The 7,584-nt window shown below is 37.0% G+C and overlaps 1 long non-coding RNA gene across 1 annotated transcript; it reads left to right on the forward strand.

The window, feature by feature from the left end:
• Nucleotides 1–491: 491 nt before the first annotated feature.
• On the forward strand, nucleotides 492–7,096 carry LOC137334113 (uncharacterized). The gene is made up of 2 exons (XR_010966068.1): nucleotides 492–961; nucleotides 6,799–7,096. It is a non-coding gene; the product is annotated as an uncharacterized lncRNA (long non-coding RNA).
• Nucleotides 7,097–7,584: the final 488 nt, after the last annotated feature.

A 7,584-nucleotide genomic window follows, 5' to 3' on the forward strand; every position in this document is an offset into this window, starting at 1 on the left:
CACGTTAATTCCTCATAATGCCAGAATTGTGTAAAACACAATAACAGTAGTCGCGAGTGTTTTTGGATAAATACCATTATACAGGTTACTTTTCATTAATTGCGGTAGCGTTATAAATTATATCATAATAAGAATTATGTGTGTTTATTTTGTTATGTGTACTACAGTAGGGTAATTAGTTTGGACGCGATGCTAGGAAAATCTGTACATTCATTTCAGTAACCAACTGGAAAACGCGTCCTACAATATTCGGAAGTTGGAATTAATCAAGCATTGGGGAATTTATTAAACTTAAAACACTTTGGATTCCACCCGTTTAATTATTTAAACAATAGACACATTCTTGTAATTTTGCCAAAACGCCTTTGCTTTCGCAAATTTATTACGCACTAACGCCTTACGTATTTTTTTAAAAAAATGCTGTGTGGACGTACTACGTTCGAGTTATTGCTTCATGGGACGTTCCGATTTTGTTTTAAAGTGGGATTTTTGGAAAAAAATATGTTTATGTTTTAATTCCATTATTGCATTAGGCGGTTGACCAGTTCAAAGAGAGTCTTATTTAGGAAGCATCGCGGTTTGGCAGCTTCACCGCAGTGCCTGAGGCTTTTGGCAGGTGAGTAAGGTGGTGAACCCTTGTTCCACTTTATAAATAGGCAGACGGAAGGGAACGTTCCTATTACGCACACGCGCTGATTACGTAAAGGAGCGTGGTCACATTCAAGAGACGTGTGATGACGCAGGCACGTAGCCACCACGAGATTAACTTCCGGCTAGAGTTCCAAAAACGGTTTAACCCTAATTCTGGCGGTTACATTTTACATTAGACATATTTTATTTATTATTTAAAATTCCGTGCATAGAAGAAATGAACAATGAATATATATTTTTTCTGCTGAACGGCCGGAAGGAGAAACACATTTTGCTTGTATAAAGCAGTTTACTGCACCCGTTTTCTGCGGTGAGTATAACACAGTAGGTCCTTTTTATGATCGTCTCGTTGTAGTCTTAATTATCAAAACTAATTCTTTGAGGGAATTTGAACTTTTTTCCTACAGGAATACCCCAATAAGACTCATTTTATTTATTAAAGCAACATTTATTTGGACTTACCATAGTGGCTTGATTACAGTACTGTCAAATAATGAAGTTGCTAATAAACAATTTAAGAAATAAAAATTGGTGCTTTTTCATGTCGAAACGTTTCAAAGTCAATAAATTCTAATACAACTATAAACTTTTTCCTCCCTCAATGTTGGAATGTGAAAAAGGCGCCACCAGATTTTCAGTATGCTGGAAGCAACAGAAATAACGAAGCACTGAACATATTAATAAAATCGGCTGTATAGTTTCCATAGGATGTCTCAATTATGGAAAAAAGCAACAAAACAATTTATCAATATTTCCAGTTACCAATACTTTTGTTGCACTTCGCTCCATGTGTACAGGTACTGGGCAACATTTCAGCAGCGTGTGAGCAGCATTGAGCTTTTAAAGATCATTTCCTCTATATTTACTAGTTCACAGATAATATTGGAGACATAGGAGTGACAGCAAGTTAGTAATCTAATTGAGTGGTTCAAATTGCATCATCAACTGTGAGCATAACGTCCCAGCGGTTTCTAACGGTTAAGTAAACCCACATATTAGATTATTGGATCTTTCTCTGATTTTTAAAACAATTTGTAGTTTTAATTTTATGTTACAGTTTCATTTTCTTTTTTCCCCTGCCGACATCAGCTATCAGCGTGGATGCCAACTACCAACGTGCCAGTAAAAAATGTAATGCAGGGTCACTTGCTGTCATGCATGAGCAGTATGTGATGTAACATGTACAGAATAAGAATTCGTGGTTGATGTGTGAAAAATTCACGCGTCAAGGTGAAATGTTACAATTCTGTTTCCGTCAATGATTAAGAATTAGTTCTCAGTTAAAATAAAGACTTGCATTTATACAGCGCCTTTCCGACCCCAGGACTTCCCAAAGCCCTTTACAGCCAATGAGGTACTTTGTGAAGTGTCGCTGTTGTAATATAGGAAGATGGTCTGAAAATTCAATGACCAGTATAGATTGCATACAGAATGATCAAAAAGCAGCAGTGTAATCAATGGGTTCATATGACATTAACTCCAAGGGTGAGATTTACATTTCATCCGAATTTCAAGATTGAATTTAAAACAGAAAATGCTGGAAATACACAAGAGGCTGGCCCACTTCTGAAAGAGAAATGTTCACCTCATAAGTTAACCTTTTTCTCTTTCAGACGGGGTCTGTCCTATGTATTGTCTTTTTATTTCATATTTTAACTTCTAAGATTAGTTTGCTGCCTTGAAATTACTCTGCAATGTCTTTTTAAACAATAAGTAAATGCTGTTTAAACTTATATTGAGGTTTATTCCGCTTTTGGTCTATGTGTGGTGGCGCAGCTAGCAGCGGGGGCACTCCATGTCACAAATATCCAGTACCATATCCATACCTCAGGATTAACAAGGATTGCTTACAATTACTGCAGCTTTATGAAGAAATTCCTGTGAAATTCTACAGTGAGAATGTGTTAATCATTTTAAATATGGTTTAACCGCCAGTAGAAAAGTGTTCTTCTAGAAGTCATTTTTATGCACAAAATGTGAGTTGATCCTATTGATATGTGACTCATAATTTGCTTATATTGCCAACAAAAATATTTAGGGTTACGCACTACAGCTGCAGTCCACCGCAAATTATGAAACATCTATTCTAAACGGAACCGTTTGCCAAAATACAGATATCTAGGTTGAAAGAACTATTCCTTACTATTCCACTTATCTCTTTCTAAACCTAATTTACTACCTCTTGATTTAATCAATAGTTTCATTGTAGTTGATGAAGAGGAACTAGACAAACTGGCTTGGTCCAAACACCACATTATGCGACCCGAATGATGCTGAAGCACGAGTGTTCCACTTATTTTACTTACTAGCACTGAGAAGTAATGTTTTTTTAAAACGTGAATCACTGTTCGACCTGCGTGACAGACTATAAATCGAGAAGAGCACTAAAGTAGCCCCGTAGAAAGAGTGAAGTACAATACTGTACCCATACTGTGCGTCAAAAAGGGACGTTACTGCAGAATGAACTTTGGAAGCATATACAAGAAAATTAACGTGGCTACTCATCTACACGCTTAAGTATTAGAATTAAAACCCACTGCAAACTGCTCTGCTGTCTTCTATATTGCAAATGAACATATCACTGTCATTTTAAAAGTCCAATTAAATATTCTAAGACCCTTGTTTTCAGAAATTCCCAATGTTTCAAAACTCATGAGCCACAATTCTGCTGACTTTGTTTCTGCGCTGTTTTAGAATTATTTTTGAAGTAAATTAAGATGAAGCAACCCGACCGTAGACATTTGAAAAGCTTGGTGATAAGTCATTTTATCCACGAACCTAAAAGGCTTTCAAAACTTTCCACCAACAATACAGCACTTTTTTTCTTTCTAGTAAATTGGAAATAAAGCAGTATTATAACGAATGAACTTGACTCATTTTCGCTGTTGATGGCATACAACACACGCGCACACTACAATAATAACCAGTTTATCAGATTATATGTTCGTGTAATTTCTCGTCAAAAACGTTTATCTTTAGTGTGAATACAGCCCTAATTTCTAGAGCGATCTAATGATAATCTTATGATTGTCAGTCCTTGGCATTCAGGCAACAAAACATATTTCTGATATCGCGCCCCAGTTTTGAGTCACTTGAAGGGAGTGAATGGGATCCTTGCTTCCATAGAACTAAGAGTAAAAGTGACTTCCTTACACCTAAAGCAGCTGAGTTATCTACCTACCACTAAAATGAAAGCGACGCACTCATTGGGGGGAGGGGAGTACATAAGGCAACGCAGACTCTTCCAAAATGAAGCGACAGGAACGCCTTCGCACTAACTAATAAGCAAATAACTATTAATGTTACAAGATGTTTACCTGTTACCGACCTCCGAAGGCCTCTCTTTGTTCACTCATTAAGAAAGGGCCAATCGTGGGAGGAGGCTCGTCTGGAGCATAAACACCGGCATGGACCAGTTGGGCCGAATGGCCTGTTTCTTGTGCTGTAAAATCCTATGTGCATTATATAGTACAGTAACCCAATCGTTAAAGCACTGACATTTCTAAGTGTACTTTGCTGATAGATATGATTCAAACATCTACTAATTATTGTCAATATAAATCGCTGATAGTTGAGAAATATAGGTGCGTTTTGTCACCAAATTCTCCGAGCGGTGTAATACAAAAGTTGTAGGTGTTACCAGCTAGTTTTTGAATGTCAAAAAATTAAATACAAGCGGGTCTTGACTTCTAAAGAAGAGCAATTGAAGAGCATGGTACGGTGGATTTAATTTTTATCCGAAAGAAAACAAGAAAACCGATTTTATAGCCTTTCTCTCAAACACACAAAAAGAGGTTACAGCTGCTACAAGAGACGAGGTTCACCGCACTGAGTTCACAAACTTTTCACAGAACAAAGACGCTCAGTTCTACAAATGCTACATTCTGCCCGTCACCGCGCAAACAAGGCTCATCGATTTCAGACCGAACTTTAGTTGGAAATGGGACGGAATAAGTAGATCTTTATGAATAATAACATGTTTGTGGAAGGTATTTGAAAAATAATTGTACATTTGTATCACATCGCCATTCAAAGTCCGCAGGAGGTGTGATTTTAGTTTTTTCAATCTGCGGGACTGTAAGCCATCTCATGTTGATATTTTTATGATGGGAACAAGACCAATATGAACACGAAACAGAATACTATAGTTTCTATTGACTACCTCCGAAACCCTACAATCCTGTCCAGGGCGACTGATGAGATATCCTCAGATCTTAGCTTTCTTTTCAGTTTATCATTTTTGACGGTTTACTACGTAATTCGTGTAAATTCGGTGGAACTTTTACTGATCTAATAATTACTATTAAACGAAGGCCTTCTCATATTACGACAGCGGTTTTCAAACTTTCGTGTGTGGGAGACTCCATACAAATATTGACACATTCCTCAGGATCCTCTTGTCTTAACTTCCGAACCACAATGTCAGCTAACTGAAGGAAAAACACTGTTATCATCGCAGAAGACATTTTTAAAATTAGTGTACAGCAACAGAAATAACGTGCTAGTAAGTGAACGAACATAGAAAAGATACAGAATTATGGAGACGTTGTGTTCAACTTGTGCCTTGCTCAAGATGGATAGAAATGTGATATGTGGGAACTGGGAGGTTAAGTGAATTAGACACTGGCCTTTCACCTCTGAAATGTGGGCTCAATTCTAGCTCAGACCAAAGGGTCCTATATAAAATAAGTTTGGACGGTCTCAAACTGTCCCTACTTTGCCATTAATTGGCTATCTTACTCAGACAAGTTATAGGATGACTATTGTGGTAAATGAAGGGGATGTCATGGTGGGCCGGGGAAGTGCTTTTCTGGGTTTGGGGCTTTTTAGTAGAAAGAGCTTTACTCTGCATCTGGCTGTGCTACACCTGAGTTGGGAGTATTTGGTGATGTCACTGGGTGCCTGAATACCCCTCACCTTGAGTGCAAAAATAAATAAAATAAATCTAATGAGCTTGCAATCTGGGTTCCCCTTAGGATCTCTAGACCCCAGTATTATATGAACCATCCCACTTACAAAGTGCTGACCTTGATTCCCCTCTCTATTAATGGTCAATGTGGGAAATGAGGTCCACTATGTTTGACATTCCTAAAGTTTGGTTGGCAAAGTTTTCAATTTTAGTAATTTAGACAAATGTTGCAGTGACGCGATTTGCATTGCAAGAACATGATTGCATTGCTTGTGCATGATTTTGTCACCCATTATATTCATCTCAGCTATTTTGTTCACCCTCCCTCCACAAAATAGCAATGATTTCCCTTTCAAGCTGATTACTGTTATGCAGCCGCTATGCGGTTATACGGCATATCAGTAGTACACAGACATTGGTGATTGGTCACTGCTTTGTTTAACAAAACACATATAGTAAACGCTAATGCCAGTGACATGAGTGTAGATTTTAAAAGTTTCACTTAGATCTATGTAATTAACAATTCTCAAAATTGTTCTTCATAAATATTCCACCAAGTTAAGTTTTTAGATAGTATACATAGTTTTAAAAAGTTTAGCGTTACCAGTAAAGGTCATGTCACCTGAAACTATTTTTGGGGTATATTTTATTCTATTTGCTGATTTATCAGAAAACTAGATGTGAGTATAAAATGGTGTTCACTTGAAGCCATTCCTTTTCTTCTCCTGGCAAAGTGGAATCCACCGTCAATTAAAAAAAATCTAGCACTGGAACAGGGGAAGGGAGAACGAGGAAGGGAGGGTAAAATTCGTTAAAATGAAAACATTTAAAAAGTTTGCAATGATCCAATCTGCTACTCAATAGTTTTAGAGAATTGGCACACAAGCATTAACCATTCAACCCTATTACATTGCATTCTTCAGTGGTACTGATACTCTAGAACTATACAGAGTGCAATATTATTATTAACATAACTGCAAATGGATGGTGGAAAAGGAATTACAAGGCTGTAACTCAGTCAAAGTAATGACATCATAAACTCCAAGGGAACAGAGATAGCCTTCATTCTTGTTGCAATGACCATAATATTTCTTCCCTTACTTCAGCCATTATCACAATTTACAGAACCTTGGGATTGAAACCCAACTTTTAGTTCCCTTGTGAACACTACATATTTATGCAGAGGTTAAAATTGCTGTAGTTTGTTACTGTAAAATTCTTGTTGGCTTGATCCATAGAAATGGAAAATGTAAGAAACCAAGGCTGGTGAACGAGTACATAGGAAGACATAGGAGTTAGAACATGGAAACAGGTCATTCGGCTCAACCAGTCCATGCCAACGTTTACCCTCCACATGGTTATTGAGAGTAAAGTGCATTGATGGATACATTTTATAATCATCAAAATGTCATGCAAGACTGTAAGCAATACAAAATGAGCAACATGTCCAATGTGAGATATATTTGTGCTTGTAGATAAAGCCTCTAATATATAACTTTTCTCTATTGTAAAAAATAAAGTAAAAAATGTAGTGAATTTTTTCTTGTTAAAGGAAGAATTTTCTTTGGCAGGTTTTGAGTTGTGTGCTAATTCATTATATTTGTCACATTAGTGAGCGTTAACCCGTAGTCTGCTGATAGGTCCAGGGGACTTCCCATCTCCTTAGGTTAAGCATCTGCCTTTGTTTTTGGCTCATGCACTCTGATGTTGAAAACAATACTATTATTACAGCAATAAAGCTACTCAAATATCAGGAGCAATTTTATTATTGTAATGTTAACCTTAAAGAAAAAAATACACTTGAAACAAAGTTTAATTCTGCTTGCCTTGTCTCCCTTTTCCCTTATTCTCTCTTTTTCCTATTCTCTGTCTGATTTTTATTTTTTAACTTAAATTTAATATCATAGTGTCTCCTCCCTGTCCTTTGTTTATGATCAGGACATGTCTCTCCTAATATCTGTCATGCCTACGTAACCTAAATTCTGCTATGTCTATTTTGCGTGTGCATTTTGACTAGCGCTTCA

This window comes from Heptranchias perlo, chromosome 2, assembly GCF_035084215.1.
Source record: "Heptranchias perlo isolate sHepPer1 chromosome 2, sHepPer1.hap1, whole genome shotgun sequence".
In the NCBI taxonomy this organism is placed as follows: Eukaryota; Metazoa; Chordata; class Chondrichthyes; order Hexanchiformes; family Hexanchidae; genus Heptranchias; species Heptranchias perlo.